The sequence below is a fragment of the Arachis duranensis genome, chromosome 2 (assembly GCF_000817695.3).
Source record: "Arachis duranensis cultivar V14167 chromosome 2, aradu.V14167.gnm2.J7QH, whole genome shotgun sequence".
Lineage (NCBI taxonomy): Eukaryota > Viridiplantae > Streptophyta > Magnoliopsida > Fabales > Fabaceae > Arachis > Arachis duranensis.
Genome location: NC_029773.3, coordinates 3,285,324 through 3,303,821, shown reverse-complemented (window position 1 = coordinate 3,303,821; position 18,498 = coordinate 3,285,324).

Genomic DNA, 18,498 nt, shown 5'->3' with positions numbered 1-18,498 from the left:
TACGTCATTTTGAAAGAAGTCACCATCTTGTTGTTTAGACTTTTTGTATAAAATCTTGCTGTTTTGTATAGGATGAATACTTGCAACTCTATCCATATGAAAATTAATAGTTAGTTAGAACTATCAGATATATGGAGAATGGAGTCCCTGCGGAGAATGGGACTCTGTGGACAATAGAAATGAGGAGCAATATTCCCCCACGACGAAAAATAAGTCCACCCCCGTCCTGTTCCGTTGACATCCCTAATTCACTGTATTAAAAATTAACTATAAAATAATATATATTTATATACATAATAATTAATGTATTTTTATAAGGGAAAGAAGTTAAGGATTTAAAAATTAAAAAAAAATAAACACGGTTTTGATTTTTAGAATTTATAGTTAAAATTAAAATCGTTTCTAATTTTATTTTTTATTTAAAATCATCTCCAACATTTTATTTGATAATAAAATTATCTTTTTAAATAAAATATTTTTTAAATGACAAAAATATTTTCAACCTTTTATTCTTTTTTTCTTTTTCTTCCATTAACAAAAATCAAAACTATTAACAAAATTTAGAACTAAGATTCTCTTATTCTTCTTTTAACAAAATTTAAAACTAATTAAAATTCTTCTTCTATTAACAAAACTTAAATCTAATTACAAGAATCAGAAATCTCCAAATTTATCTCTACTTACAAAAATAAAAAAAATTCATAAATCTAATTATTAAGAACAGTCAAATGCAAGTTAGTAATCTTCTTCTTATTCCATTAACAAAACTCAAAATTAAAAATATTCAAATACAATTAACAAAATTCATATCCAAAGGTTATGACCCTTTAATAGAGCTGAAAGTTCTAATCCTTCTAGAAACTCTTGTTGTAGATTTCGCATACGAATCTGTTCGTTGCCAATAGAATCTTTAGAGACAAAACAATTACCTTTGCATCTGAATCTGTAAAATGAACAGTTATACATATATTTTAAGAAAAAAATTATAATAAAATAAGAAGAAGAAAAAAGACAATGATAAAATTTTTTTAATTTTTGTTTGTACCTCATACTTCTAAAAGGTTACATTTTTTTCTGGTGGTTGATTTTAAAGGTATTGCCAGAAAAAGAGATACTAGCTTTTCTGAAGCTGTTAAAATTTTGTCCAAATCAACCAATTGTTGATCATCTTGTAAAAAGAAGACAAGCCTAGTTTAGAGTGAATAATAAGAACACCTAAGTAGTACGTTCCTAGGTTGTTAGTCCTAGAAAAGTTGAGCGCTTCACGTATACCATTTCAAACATGATTACCCATATTATTAGCAAAAAGATACGGATTTTTTTTACTAACTTTTTGACCTAAGCTTTCACATAAGGTTTTGAGGCACTTGATAATAATCTTAGCTTGATTAAGAGTGGCTTTAGAGAAAAGGATAAGATCGTATCTAAGCATAAGTGAGATATATCAGGACCACCTCTATTAAGACGAATAAGCTTTCAAAATCCATGATCTACGGTCTATTAAAATAAATTGTGAAAGTTGTTTAATGCACAGAACAAAAATATACGAGAATATATGGTCTCCTTGGCAAATCTCTCTAGAGGAAAAGAATTCGTCAAATTCCTCTCTATTCCACAGAACTTTCATCTTAGTGGAGGAGATGCAAACATAGACGAGGTCTATGATATAGGATGGGAGACCAATGTCCGCAAGAGTGTCCTTCAAAAAGCTCCATTTAATTTTATCTATGCTTTTTCTAAGTCAATTTTAATTGTCATCCATCCTTTATTACCCTCGTCATTCATCATAAAGTGAATAACCTCTTATGTAATGATGATGTTATCCGAACTATGTCTTTTAAGAACAAAAATAAACTGAATAGGTCCTACTAGTTTATTTATCAACTTCTGCAAATGGCTAGCTAAAATTTTTATCACCACCTTATAGGAGTCATTGCATAAACTGACAGGTCTTAGTTGTTTGAGATTAGTAATGGTATCTACCTTAGATATTAACACAATGAAAGTTTCATTGATTTTTTCACTTTATTAGGATTCTAAAAGATTTGTGATACTAAGGAACATAGATTAGCTCCCATTTTATCTCATTGAGCTTGATAGAAAATAACTTGCAACTCGAGCTTGATAGAAAATAGCTTGCAGCTCGTCTCTCTTAGGCTCTCTAAGGCCGCCAATGTTAAAAAGAGCTTCTTTTATTTCCAAGTGAGAGATATATTAACTAACCAGATTGAAATTCTCATAGCAAAAAGCATGGAATGCATTTTTTAGAATAAAAGGAGAATTTGTATTTGTGTCATGATAAAATATCATAAAATGAAGATTGTCAATAGCCTAGAGAGAGGATTGAATCTAGGGTCACTTTTGAAGCTTATGAACTTAGACATCAAAGATAAAATGAATCCTAAATATTGAAGTGTCTGCTAAATCGATTATGCAGGAGACATTTTATTTTATCTCATAAAACTGAATAAAAGATAGAGCAAAGAAGAATAGTTTATACCACCATATATCCTGGTTCAGCCACTCAGTACAATATGATTTATATCTAGTCTCCACCACAACAATAGTAGAGTTTTTACTATAACTTTTAGAAATTACATAGACCAATTTCTTAGGATTCTTCTTAATCCTATCAAGGAACACACAAGTTTTTAACCAAACTTGTTACCTCTAACTTACCTAGCTTAGATTTTAACACTAAGTGCTCACCTATCTTAGCAAGAGAAAATTCTCAAACTCATGACACAAAACAAAAATACATAAAAATAATTTGACATATTTATTGGTGTTTTTTTCAAGTAAATATCTCTTTGTATTTTCTCTCAATGACTTTTACTAATGTCTCACATATTAGTCTTTTTTCATAAAACAAAGAAAGATAAACTAAAAGAGCAACATATTCAATGAACAAAATGAAGGAGATAATGAATGTAATAAGAATGCTAGAGAAATTTAAATTTTGTGCTCTCATTCCTTGTCTTCAACTCTTAGCCGAATACCCCTTTTGTACAGATGCATTGCTTCCAAAACTTAAAATTGTCCTTGGTGATCATTTTTTAGCAAGAAGGACTGAAACATGGTTACATTCTCTTTTAGAAAATGAGTGCAACAACATGGGTAATGGAGGTGCAAAATGACAGAGAAACAAGGTGACAGTAGAAGAGGATCATAGTTGTGTTGTCCTTGCTATTCCCCCTTTTTTTTCTTCTTTTTGTTGGTAGCACCTTGTCATTGATTGTACTAACCAAATTAGTACCATTGATCTTTTCTTTGGCTCTAAGAATATGCTATTTTTCCTCCATCTTATTTGATGTTAATGATTTGGGGACAAGGATGAAATAAGCTCTCTTTTTCTTTTTGCTATGTGATATACCTGAATGTGAGATATTGGACTAAGATACAGAATGTTTATTACTTTCTTAATCCAAACTGCAGCTGCAATGCTTATTAGTTTTTGTCCAAAGTTAATTAGCGTTTTTTCTTTATAAGTTGTGCAACTTTTGTTATATGAGCCTGCATAAATATCACTTGGGTTTTCAAACCCAATCACTTATTATTTGTCATCATCAAACTAATTATCATTGTTTCTCAAACTCAATATAAAATAATGAATGTGGTAAATTTTTTAGAATAATTGCATCAAAGAGAGAGGTAATTTTATTCCTGCGTCTTCTAGCCATGGTAACCCGTAGAAATATTTTGTATTGTTGTTTCCAAATTTAATTCATTTGCATATGAATTTTTGGTACCATAATACTTTTTTATTGGCCAACACCTCTTCGTACTCTTTTGAAAGTTGAGTTTGTAGATTTTTTAAAAAGGTGTTACTAGCATAGCTCAAATTATTAATAATACATTGAAGCCTTTTGAGAAGTCTTCTCTTCTTTCTGAAGATATTTCCAAAAAGAATTAGAGTTCCAGTATTTTAAGGAATTTTTAAACTTGTTAGTACCTTCAGAAGAAGAAACTTGCATATTTCCAAGGAGCATTGACGGCATTATTAAAAGTTGGTGAGAGAGCCAAGCTGTCAAGAAATGAAAGGCCTCCTTCTATTTTGCATCGCATTAGTAGCATGTCGGAGACAAATGGGAGAGTGATTGGATTTTAGCATAGGAAGATGATTAATTCGGACTTCTGAAAATTGAATTTGCCAATCAATATTACTAAGACCGCGATCAAGTCTCTCAACTAAATTCCCTCGTTTCCATGTAAATGACCAACTCAAACATCACAAATCGATAATCCCACAATCTGAGACACAAGCTTGCAATTTTTTATACACTCCTGACTGATATCTGACAGAGCCACATCTTCCTTCATAGTTTTATAGAATAGCATTGAAGTCATCCATCACACACCACGGTTGATCCATGCTTTTTGCAACTGAACAAAGGCTATCCCAAAGTAGATGACTAGCCACTTTTTGAGGACTATCATAAACTACTATTAAGTTCCATAAGACAAAATTTGGATCAGTAACATAGAGATGCACAAGTTATTTATTATGGATAATAACATCAATTTGCCAATGAGTTGAATTTCATAGACACCAAATTGTCCTAGAATGTCTGTTAGCTTCGACAATGAAGGATTTATCAAAACCAATATGTTTGCAAATATATTCACCTCGCTATCCACTTACATGCGTTTTCAGCAAGATGATAAAGTTAACATTATATGCTTTCTTCATATCTCTAATAAGAGAAGAAGAAAATTACCTGAATTTAAGTATCATAGATTTTTTAGAGATTTTTTAATTGCTCTAAAAAACTTAACATACGTCTTTCTCCCCAAAATTAGAATTTGAAGTGTTGGTCTGAATATGAAAATTGCATGAAATTGCATGCCCTTTACAATCATTTTTCACATCCTGTTTCTATTTTCACAGGCAACAAGAACAATTTTATTGGAAGGTTATTTCTGATTCTTTTGTTAGGAAGTAATATACTTGTCTTTGGGTTTATTATACTTCATAATCTTCTTGAGGACTTTTCTTGTTTGTTAGGAATTGGTAGATTCTAGTTGACCCTTTCCACTCTTCGACCCAGCTTGCAAGGTGTTGTCAGTTTCGTGAGCTTCATGCACAACTTTTTCATTAATGATATGCATATCTTCATCATTCAATACATTAAATCGAAAACCTTCATCCATATTGGGATCATTAGTTGACATACTATTATTTTGAAACATATTCGATTGAGATACGTATTTATTTTCTGTCCCACGAGAATTTTTTCTTTCTTCCTTCTTTGGTATCTTTTCACCATAATCCATGACACAAAATCTTTAGGTTGTTAGTTTGCCGACTTCTCTGTGGTTCATGGTGACATCTACCGTACCTCAAGGCAAGAATCCAATCTATATCCATACCACTTACAAGTAAAACAAGTTTGATGGATCCTTTCATACTCGATATTCAGCTCACAACTAAGAACTGAGATACGAGGAACAAGGTTTTTTGGCAAAAGATCAGTCTTGACACAGATGCAAGCAATTTTTTCTAGAGTGGATAGAGGTGGTACGGTCAATTTTGAGCATATAGACCAAGACAAATCTAACTCTTCATAGAAAATAAGAGAAGGGAATTATCTGGGGAGAAGCCCCATGGAAAGACCAGAAAGATTTTGAGAGAAATTACCTCCTTTATTAGCGGGATCCTCAGTATCAACTATTTAGTATCAGAGGCTTTCTAGAGATTTCTTAATTGCTCCCAAAAGATTGACCTATGTCTTTCTCCCCAAAAGTTAGAAGGTGAAGTGTTCATGCCTTTCAAGAAAGGCATTTTCTCTTTTTAAAACCTCATAAACTTCTCACTGCTCGCATGGAAGGTGACACATACCCTCCATAATCATCTTTCCAACATCCTCTCTATCTGAGTTTCTATTCTTAGGGGCAGCAAGAACAATTTTTTTGGAGGATTATTTTTTATTCTTTTGTTAGGAAGCAATATGCTTGTCTTTGAGTTTGTTGTACTTCTTGTTTATGACTGACCCAATCTTAGAAGGTTGGCTTATTTTGCTGCTTTGTTAATTTTTGGCAGCTCTTTGCTTGAAGATTTTGTTTGTTTGTTGGGGATTGGTAGATTCTGGTTGGGCATTTTCATTCTTCAGCCCATCTTGCATGGTATTGTCAATTTTGAGCTTCACGCACAACTTTTTAATTAATGGTATGCATATCTTCATCATTCAATGCATTAAATCGAGAACCTTCATCCACATTGGGATCATTAGTTAACATACCGTTATTTTAGAAAAGATTCGATTGAGATATACATTTATTTTCTGTCCCACGAGAATTTTCTCCTTTCTTCCTTCTTTGGTATCTTTTCACTATTATCCATAACACAAAATCAGAACGGGGAACTTGATCATAGCGAGATTTTTTAGATTTTTCATTTCAGAAAACTTTTTTGACTTGTTCTCATTGGTAGCAGTTTTCTAATTAGTCTCCGAGTTTTTATCTTTGCCGTTCATGGCTTCTTCGTGGTTCATGGTGACATTCACCGTACCTTAGGGCAAGAATCCAATCTATGCCCATACGGCCATACCTCATGCAAGTAAAACAAGTTTGATAGAGCCTTTCATACTCGATATCAGCTCATAACCAAGAAATAAGATACGAGAAACAAGTTTTTTTGCCAAGATCAATCTCAACTTAGATGCAAGTAAATTTTTCTCTAAGAGTGGATAGAGGTGGTACACATTGTTGTCAAATTCGCAAGTTAACTCGTAAACTCATATAAGTTTACGTTTCTAGGTAGTGAAATTGAGTAGACTCGGTCTTAAACTTGTCTTTGAGTAAACTCGGGTAGATTCGGTTGGACTCAGTCAAACTTGCGAGTCTAGCCCCGAGTTAACTAGTTTGAACGTTGGCCCATTTTTAATAAAATCAGCTACAAAAAAAAAACCTCAAAACACACCTTCTCTAGGGTTACGCTAAGCACTCAGCTGGCCTCACCCCTCACTCATTCCTCTTAGTCCTTCGTGTTGTTTCCAATCTCACCTCTACTCACTCTTCTTTGTGACGCCACGGTTACCACTATTCGTCGCGCCTACTTCTTCTACTAGTGTTCAATGTCCTTCCTTGATCGAGATTCGGCGTTCTCCTTTAATCTACCGTCTCGTACCTCTATTCTATCTATTTCCTTCGTTGTTCTCCGCCACCTACTACATCTTTTCCATTGTTGTTGCCTAGGAATCCTCGTTGTCACTGCTGCCCGTTACACCCTCGCTCTCGCTACTGCCTGCTACACCTTATCATCGAGTATGCCTTTGCTTTGCCTACTTCACTACTCATCCTCTGTTTTACGTATATCTTTGACCTTTCTTTAATCCGCTTCTTCTTAATATAGGTATTTTTTATTTTTTAATTTTTGTTGCTTTAATTTTATCCTATTACTTGTAATTTATATTAGATGGTCATATGGTTCATCTGTTCATGACTGTTAGTAACTAATTAATTTGATTAGAATTAATTGTAAAATTGCAAACAGGTTGTTGAACTTGAATTGAGTGTTTAATTGCCAAATATTTATTATTTTGGTTGTTTAGAGTTTAAGATTTATAAAATTTATTGTTTTTAGTATTGCAAATTTTGTAAACTATAGTGTTAATATAATTTATAATTTATTTTTTTAGTATCTCTAATTTGATTGTTTGATATTGTTTAATTACCGGTTTAGTAAATTACAAATTTAGAACATTTAATTTTATGTGTTTTTATTGTACTAATTGCATAAGAATAATAGTGAAAAATTTAAATGTATGTTTTAAATTATTTGTTATAATTTGTCCTACAAATTTAGTTTATTATAAGTTTTAAAGTTGATATTGTTAATTCTGATGCAAGTTTGACGACCTTAATGGTATGTTCAATTTTAAGTATATAAATTAAGACAGATCTAACTCTCTATAGAAAATGTTAGTTGTAAAGTTCAATGAGAAAGTTCGAAATACGAATCTATGCCACAATCTTTTTGAGCTCATTAGCAGAAGAGAGGAAAAAAGATTTCTAACATTGAATTATAACATGGTGTTTAACAATCAATCATCTACAATCCTTCCATAATAACATAGAAGAAATCTTTTTTTATTATTTATAAAGTGAACCAGAAAATAGTTATTATTTATACTGTGACCTAAAACATAAAAGTTAGGCTCAATAAGGATGAAAGGCCCACCTAAGAGAGTGGTCTATACTGCATATCCGACCGCTTACGACCTTTTTAAAGAGGTCGGACACTATGAAAGGGGCAGCTTATATTTATCCAGATAAGTAACTGCTTCCCCAAATCTCTCCATATCTCTATCTTTTCTAAAAGATAGACTCTGACAAACTCCCAAGATTAAGGGAACAGTTACCCATCAATAAAGGTGAAACTAAAGCAACTCTACTATAAATACATTGACACCCCTCAGGTATATGGTATATACACGTTCTAATCTACTAAAACTTGCCTAAAGTCCTTACTGACTTAAGTATTAGAGTCTCTTGTAGGTACCACTCCCACCTCTTCATGAAAAACTCGAACAACCACATTTCGGTATTGAAACAAGTCAAACACTGGCTTATAGAAGTTTGGACCTCATGTTCAAACCTAAATCAACGTTTCAAGTAACTCTCGAAGTAATTATTATTCATATCAATAATATTATTAATACTTTTCTAGATTCAATTTCTATTAAAATGTTGTTCTATAAATACTATTTGATGGGTTTGTCCAAGACTTTGATCATGTGAGTAGATTGCGATGGTACACCACTCTTCAATTTTTTTTTAAAAGAAAACCTTTTAACTGTGTTAAAAAAATGTGTAGATGATTTTATTCTCAGTTAAGGCAAATATTCTCTTCCATTAAAGATAATATATTATACTCTCTCATATATGTCTATTAAAGTATTAACTGAGGGGCCTTTTTTCTTAATGAGTAATAAAATGTTTTATTCTAATCAGATAAATTTAATAAAAAAAAAGTACTTTGTTGCTGATATCTATGAATACATACTAACATACACCACAAAGAAAAGAGAAAATGAACCCTAATTTTTATATCCTTCAAAGTTATAGGTCTAAAGAAAACGTTTAAAAAAATGAAATAAAACTAAATAATCAGTGACATACTAATACTCAAACATATATATATCAAGATCTGCTTACGAATTTAAGAGACATAAAAGTTGACGGCCAAATTTTTTTATTTTTTAATTAAAAGCAAAGGAAAAAGCTAAAAAAGTAAAAATTATGGTCTCTTATTCGTTATTAATGATGTTGATGGTTTGATGAATCAGAAAAAATTAAAAAAAAAATAAGTTTTTTTATTGTCGAAGAGAAAAATTTTTTTTTAAAAAAATATTTATTAAATTATTACATCTTATATACTATGTATTTTTTATGTACTCTTACTAAAAAAAATTACAATAATAAATTTATTATTAATAAAAAAATAATCTAGATAATATGAATACTCAAGAGTTGAAGAGAGAAGACCTCAAGAAAGGTGATTTTTCTTCGGTGAAGCTGAAGCTGAGAACATAGCATGGCAGAGGAAGAGCATGCATATATTTTTACGTTTCTGATGTAATAAACATTTAACATGAACATGACATGAAATTTGTGTGGTCCAATCCAGGTTGAGTTTGAGAATGTTGCACTATACTTCTTCCACATTTTGTATAATAAATAAGAGATGAATATAAAAAAATAAACAAATATCAGACTTCAATTCATCATCATGATTTTATTAATTAAAAATAAAACACCTTAGTGTAGAACAAGCCCAACACTTTCTAATAAGTTTCCTAGCCCTGAAGAAAGGGCAAGATAGTAGGAAACAAATAAATAAAACATGATTAAATCTATAAATAGATAACCACCTAATTATAGTCATTTCTTTGAATTGAATTTAAAAATGTGTTGTGTTCCATAATATTTTATTAAGTTTTAGATATAGATAATTAATTTATCAATTTATAATATCTACTTAAATATCAACTAACCTTCACTGTATTTATATAAATAAATAACTATTTAAAAAAAAAAGTCAAATGACACGAGAAAAAAACCCAAAAAAAAACAATCAGGTACTCTTTAACACTTAGTTAGGACATTCATACTATTAAAATTTATAACTATCCTATGAGATATTTATTTATTCATATATTTAATAAGAGAAGGAAATTATCTAAATAAAAGTCTCATGAAAGATTTAACAAGATTTTGAAAAAAATTATCTCCTCTATTGGTAGATCTCAACATCAACAATTTAAATATTAGAAATTTTTTAAAAAATTTTGAATTGTTCTCGTAAAATTTGACTTATGTCTTTTTTCCTTAAATTAGAAGGTTAAATATTAATCTAAATTTAAAAATTACATAGAACCGCGTGTCTTTTAAAAAAAAACATTTGCTCATTTCGAAACCTCATAAATTTTTCACTGCTCTTGTCCAAAGTGATGCATATTCTCTACAATAATTTTTTCCATCTCCTTTCCACGAGTTTCTATTCTTAAGGGCAGTAAGAACAATTTTTTTTAAAAGATTATTTTTTACTCTTTTGTTGGGAAGTAATATGCCAGTCTTTGGATTTGTTATACTTTTAATTTTTGACTAACCCAATTTTTATTTGTGTTTGGATTATAGTTTGTAAATGAGAATTTGTATAAAAGTAATTTTGTAAATTTAATTTTGATAAAAAGTAAGTTTGTATTAAAGTGATTTATGTTTGGCAATTTTTATATCAAAATGGATTATAGTAAAATAAATATTGTTTGGATTAAAAATTACTAAAAGAGATATCAATTTAAATAATTTTTTATATTATTCTATCATTTTACTTTAGATATTTGAATAAATTTATTAATTTATTTTATAATAAAATTAATACTTACTTACTAAATTAAAGTAACATATAAAAATTGATAAAAATATATTTTAATACATAAAAATATGAAAGGGAGTACTATACATTTTATAATGTCAAACAAAAAGAAAATATTCTATATTATTTTAGTACCGTTACTTATGATGCATCGACACTGACACGGATACAGGACACGACACGACACGGGACACGCTGACACGCGAATTTTAAAATCTTATCTGACACGGGAACACGTATACATATAAAATATAAAGTATTTTTTAGATAAATCGTAATGATATTTTAAAGTTTTAATAATTTTAAAATATAAATTAAAATTTTTAATTATTTTTAATGTCTTATTTTAATTATATCTTTAAAATATTTTTTGTTTTAATAAATAATAATATATACTATATCTAAATTTATTTTAAGAATATATGTCAAAAATAAGACTGAACACGCTGACACTTGATGGAATTTAGGCATGTCTAAGTGTGTCCGGAGAAAAATTTTTTATTTTTTATTAAGATACGGTTGGACACAGCAGACACGCGTATTGGACGAGTGTCGGTGAGTGTCGTAAGCGGACACAGCAACTCAAGGAAGTGTCCGTGCTTCATAGACCGTTACTATTCTTTAATTTAATTAGTATCATTTTGGATTATAAATTTTTATAATTAGTATATAATAAAAACAAAAATAAAGTACAATAAGAAGTACAATAAAAACAAAAAAAAAATTCTGTATAAATATAGAATATAATAATTATAACTAATAACATATATCATATGAACAAAAAAATTATAATAAGAAGTAAATAAAATTCATATGAACAAAACTAAATAAAAAATAAAAAATTTTATACACAACATAAATATAGTACAATAAAGGATAGAAAAAAAGAATTTATATAAACAAAAAATAATAAAAATATCATAAAAATTAATAAAAATAAAAAATTTTATCAAGAGTAGTTGTCATATGAATAAAAAATATAATAAAAATATGACATCAGAATACTAAAAAGTTAATATCAGAATACAAAAAATAATATAAAAAATATTTATATATAAATAAAAAAATATAATAAAAAACATAAAAATCAAAATATGAAAGATAGTATTAGAAGTAATAAAAAAAATTAAAATATTTATCTTGGCAGTGATGATTCTGATAAAAAAAATTGAAATCAAGAACATACATAAAGAACTATTGTGAAAATTATATGGTTACTTCCATCATTTTTATAGAAAAAAATGAAGGATAGAATTGGTAGAAGATGAATAATTTTCTTACTTAATTTCTCAATTGTAATTAGCCTTCCCCAACGTGAATGCAAAAGCTAAAATCCAAACATAAATATGGGACGTTCAAAGCACTCAAACGAGAATTTTCTTGTTCTATGAGAATTTTCTCTTTTCTTCATTTTTTCCTTCTCCAACCGATGTATCGATTTGGGCTCTAGCTCTGATACTATCTATAACAGCCCAAATCACCCGCTAGCATGATATTGTCTGCTTTGGCACACAAGCCCTCACGATTTTGCCTTTGACGATAGAAATGATAGCCGAAACCCCCCACACTCACTCGTCAAAACGCGTCATGCTAGGAAAATGTATCCACACCCTTATAAGGCATGCTTCGTTGCCCTCTCCAACCGATGTGGGACCTTACAAGGGGAGCTTGAAGATTGCGAGATTTTTTCAAATTTTCTGTTTCAAGAAACTTTTTCAATTGGTTCTTATTGGTAGTAGTTTTTCGATTAGTCTCCAGGTTGTTAGCTATGTCATTCATGGCTTCTCCATGGTTCATGGCGACATTTATCGCACCCTCAAGGCAAGAATCCAATCTATTAAATACCTTCTACAAGTAAAACAAGTTTAATGGAGCCTTTATACTCGATATTCATCTCACAACCAAGAACTGAGATACGAAAAAAAAATTTTATAGAGATCAATCTTGACATAGATGTATAAATTTTTTCTCAAAAGTAGATAGAGGTGGTACGATCAATTTTAAGCATATAAACTAAGGTAGATCTAACTCTCCATAAAAAAACTTTAGTTGTAAAGCTTAATGGAGAAGTTCGGGATACGAATCCATGTCGCAATCTTCTTGACCTCATTAGCAGAATAGAGGAAGAAAGGTCTTTAACGTTGAACTATAAGATAGTGTTCAACAATCATAAAAAAATTTATTGTTGTTCGCTATAAGCATATGAACAAATTACCTATCATCTCCTAGGACGTCAACCTTTCAAATTCCAAAATCCCATAAGACCCTGATACCATCAAAATGACCAACAACGTCTTCCATAAAATTGTCATTCATATCCAATTTATCTTTGACTTCTTTTTTCCTAGCACCGCTAATATAGGTTTCAACAAGAAGGATAAAACTGTTATCAAACTCTCGCCTCAAATTTTTAATAATAGAAAAAAATTTTACTACTACTTTTTCAACAATTCTAACTAACAATATTCATGAGTAAACTAAAAAGAGAGGTTAAGTTATGAAAAATTTGAGATTCAAAAAGGTTAGGTTATGAGTAAACTACTAGTTCCTCACATTATATACTTTCTACATATATCTAATAAGAGAAGGAAATTATCTGGGTAGAAGTCTCATGGAAAGAATAAAAAAAGTTTCGAGATGAATTATCTCCTTTTATTAGCGGGATCCTCAGCATCAACCATTTGAATATTAGAGATTTTCTAGATATTTTTAAATTGCTATTAAAAGCTTGATCTACATCTTTCTCCCCAAAATTAGAAGGTAAAGTGTTAGTCAGAATCTGAAAATTGTATAAAATCGCATGCCTTTCAAGAAAGACGTTTTCTCTTTTTGAAACCTCATAAGCTTTTCACTGCTCGTGTCGAAATTGACGCATACCCTCCATAATCATCTTTTTCACAATTTCTTTATCTGAGTTTCTGTTCTTGGGGGCAGCAAGAACAATTTCTTTAAAAGATTCTTTCTGATTCTTTTGTTGGAAAGCAACATACTTGACTTTGGGTTCATTATACTTGTTTTGGTTGATCCAATCTTGCAGGGTTGGTTTTTTTTGCTACTTTATTGATTTTTGGCAGCTTATTGTTTGAGAATTTTTTCTGGTTTGTTGGGAATTGATAGATTCTGGTTGGGCCTTTCCGTCTTTGGCCCAACTTGCATGGTGTTATCAATTTCGTAAGCTTCATGCACAACTTTTTCATTAATGGTATGTATATCTTCATCATTCAATACATTAAATCGAGAACATCCATCCATATTAGAATTATTAGTTGATATACCATTATTTTGAGAAAGATTTGATTGAGATATGTATTTATTTTCTATTTCATGAGAATTTTCTCCTTTCTTTCTACTATGGTATTTTTTCACCATCATCTATGACACAAAATTAGGGGAGACCATGATCATAGCGAGATTTTTCAGATTTTTCATTTCAAAAATTTTTTTCGATTGGTTCTCATTGGTAGCGATTTCTTGATTAGTCTCCAGGTTGTTAGCTTTGTCGTTCACGACTTCTCCATGGTTCATAGCGACATCTACCGCACCCTCGAGACAAAAATTCAATATATTCTCATACCTCTCGCAAGTAAAACAAGTTTGATGGAGTCTTTCATACTCGATATTCAGCTCATAACCAAGAGCTGAGATATGAGAAACAAATTTTTTTGGCAAGATCAATCTCGACACAAATGCTAAAAAAATTTTCTCTAGAGTAGATAGCAGTGATACGGTTAATTTTGAGCATATAGACTTAGACAAGTCTAACTCTTCATAAAAAGACGTTGGTTATAGAGCTCAATGTGGAGGTTTGGGATACAAATTCATACCGTAATCTTTCTTAACTTATTGCAGAATAAAGAAAGAAAAGTCTCTAACGTTGAATTATAAGATAGTATTTAACAATTATCCAAGAAAAGTTATTGTTGCTCAACACAAGCATATGAACAAATTACCTATCATCTCCTAGAACGTCAACCTTTCAAATTCCGAAATCTCACAAGACCCTGATACTACCAGAATGACCAATACCTTCTTCTACAAAACTGCCATCTATCCCTAATTTATTTCAGACTTCTTTTTTTTTAGCACTGCTAATATAAATTTCTATAAGAAGGATAAAATTGTTACCAAACTCTTGCCTCAAATCTTTAATAATAGAGAGAAAAAAATTTACTACAAGTTCTTCTACAATTCTAACTAACAATATTTATGAGTAAACTAAAAGGAGAGGTTAAGTTATGAAAAATCTGAGATTCAGAATTGGGCATTCGCTCTCTATTTCGGACCTAACTGATCACTAGACGGAAACCTGCTATCACTTTCATAAGCTATCGCATTGGTCATAATCACATCTGGGGGCCTCTCCAAATTTGCATTCGACACTGACTTCCTCCCTGTTCTACCATGCGAGTTCGACGATGTGAAAGTTGGATTGAAAAAACTATTTCTTACTATATGATTTTTCAAGAACCAACTTGAGTCTTTTTTTTTTTTTTACGAAGAATGCATCTCCTTGTTTCTTCTATAATTTTCTCATGTTGTTGAGCATAACTATCTCCATGGCTTCACCTCAAGATTTTTACATTTTGCTTTTAAGGGAATAGAGAGGGTACGAGAGTCATAGTAGAGTTTGCCACTTGTTTTTCATTACTCTTTACCTTAAGTACAACAGGTTTCTAAATTTTTGTTGATCCACCTTTGACATTTCAGCTTTTTTAGGAATATGATTATTTTGGAGGCTCTGGATTTCATGATTTTTTTTGATTGATTGTAATTTTTTTAGATCCAATTTGGACTGAAACTATTATAATCCCATCTTCTTTAGGCCAATTCTTAGCCAACTAATCCCGAATCTTCTCCATGTACATAACTTTTGTATCTTATGAATCTTTTTCACACAAAATATTGTAACGTGAACCTCATCCACATATTGATCACCAAGATTTTTTTCTCTTTTCTTATTTGAAATTAGATCCTTGCCCTAATATGAATTTTTTTTAATAAATAAGTAAATATATTTCATTCTTCTAATAAGTTTTTTAACCAAAATTCAAGGCCCGAAATTTGGTGGAGCATTACCATTGTGCGTATCCATGATAAATCTTTTGTTAATCCACCTTTAGTATTTGGGCCTTTCTTAGGAGCCTGGTTATTTTTGGGGCTCTTGACTTCATAATTTTTTTTATTAATTGCAATTTTTTAGTTTCGGTTTGGGTGAGATTATTGTAAGCCTATCTCTTTTAGGCCTATTCCTCACTAACTAATCCAGAATCTCCTCCATGCACATAAATTCTGTATCTTACAAATCTTCTTTATGCAAAATATTGTAACGTGAACTCCATCTATATATTGATTACTAAGATTTTTCTCTCTTTCCATTTTTGTATCAGATTCTTGGCTTCATTAGAGTTCTTTTTAATAAGTAGGTGAATATCTTTCTTTTTTCTAATAGATTTTTTAATCAAAATTTAAAGCTAAAAATTTGGAGGAGCATTATCGTTACGCGTATTCGTGATAGATTTTTTGTTGATATTGTCTTGGCCTTTAGACTTTTCTTAGAAATCTGATTATTTTTGGGGCTCTAGGCTTCATGATCTTTTTTTGATTGGTTGCGACTTCTTCCTACTCGAATTGAGTTGGGACTATTATACGTCTATCTTTTTTAGGCATATTCTTTGCCAATTGATATCGAATCTCCTCCATGTATATAACTTCTGTATCTTATGAATCTTTGTTATGTAAAACATTGTAACGTGAACTCCATCCACATATTGATTACCAAGATTTCTCTCTCTTTTCTTATTTGTAATCGAATCATTGCCTTAATTGGAGTTCTTTTTAAAATTAAAGGTAGGCGAATATCTTTTTTTCTTCTAATAGGTTTTTCATCCAAAATTCAAAATTCAAAATTTGGAAGAGCATTATTATTGCGCATATCTGTGATAGATTTTTTGTTGATACCCATTTAGTATTTGAAACTTTCTTAGGAGCTTGATTATTTTTGGGACTCTGGGCTTCATGATCTTTTTTTGATTGGTTGCAACTTTTTCAGACTCGGTCTGGGTTAGGATTATTGTAAGCCCATCTCCTTCAGGCCTATTTTTCGCCAACTGATTCCGAATCTCCTCCATGCATATAATTTTTATATCTTACGAATCTTCCTCTTGCAAAATATTGTAACGTGAACTCCATTCACATATTGATCACTAAGATTTCTCTCCCTTTTTTTTATTTTTAATCGGATCCTTGCCTTAATTGAAGTTCTTTTTAATAGGAAGGTAAATATATTTCTTTCTTCTAATATGTTTTTTAACCGAAATCCAAGACTCAAAATTTGGAGGAGCATTATCATTGCATGTATCTATGATAGATTTTTTGTTGATACTATTTTTTTGTTTGGACTTTTCTTAGGAGCTTGATTATTTTTGGGGCTCTGGACTTCATGATTTTTTTTTATTTATTGCAACTTTTTCAGACTTGGTTTGGACTAGGACTATTGTAAGCCCATCTCCTTTAGGCTTACTCTTCGCCAACTAATATTGAATTCCCTCCATGCACGTAACTTCCGTATCTTACGAATCTTCATATGCAAAACATTGTAACATGAACTCCATCCACATATTGATATTCAAGATTTCTCTCCCTTTTCTTATTTGTAATCAGATCCTTGCCTTAATTAGAGTTCTTTTTGATAGATACGTGAATATCTTTCTTTTTTCTAATAGATTTTAAGGCCCAAAATTTGGAGGAGCATTATTATTGTGCGTATCCGTCATAGATTTTTTGTTGATACTCCTTTTGTATTTGGGCCTTTCTTAGGAGTCCGATTATTTTGGGACTCTGGGGTTCATAATCTTTTTTATTGTTGCAACTTTTTCAGACTCGATTTAGGCTGGGACTATTGTAAGTCCATCTCTTTTAGACCTATTTTTCGCCAATTGATCCCGAATCTCCTCCATGTGTGTAATTTCTGTATCTTACAAATCTTCTTCTTGCAAAATATTGTAATGTAAACCCCATTCACATATTGATCACCAGGACTCCCTTTCCTTATTTGTAGTCAAATTCTTGCCTTAATTTGAGTTCTTTTTAATTGGTAGGTGAATATTTTTTTTTCTAATAGATTTTCTAACTGAAGTCCAAGACCCAAAATTTGGAGGAGCATTATCAGTGCGCATATCCATAATAGATTTTTTGTTGATACTCCTTTGTCATTTGGCCCTTTTTTAAGAGCCTGATTATTTTTGGGATTCTGGACTTCATAATTTTTTTTGATTGGTTGCAACTTTTTTAGACTCAATTTGGATTGAGACTATTGTAAACCCATCTCCTTTAGACTTATTTTTCGCCAACTGATCCTAGATCTCCTCCATGCATGTAACTTTTATATCTTACAAATCTTTTTTTTTTTGCAAAATATTGTAACGTGAACCCCATCCATATATTGATCACCAAAACTTTTCTCCTTTTTCTTATTTAGAATCAGATTCTTTCCTTAATTGGATTTATTTTTTATAGGTAGGTTAATATATTTCTTTCTTCTAGTAGAGTTTTTAACCAAAATCCGAGGCCTGAAATTTGGAGGAGCATTATCATTGCGGGTATTCGTGATAGATTTGATTCAT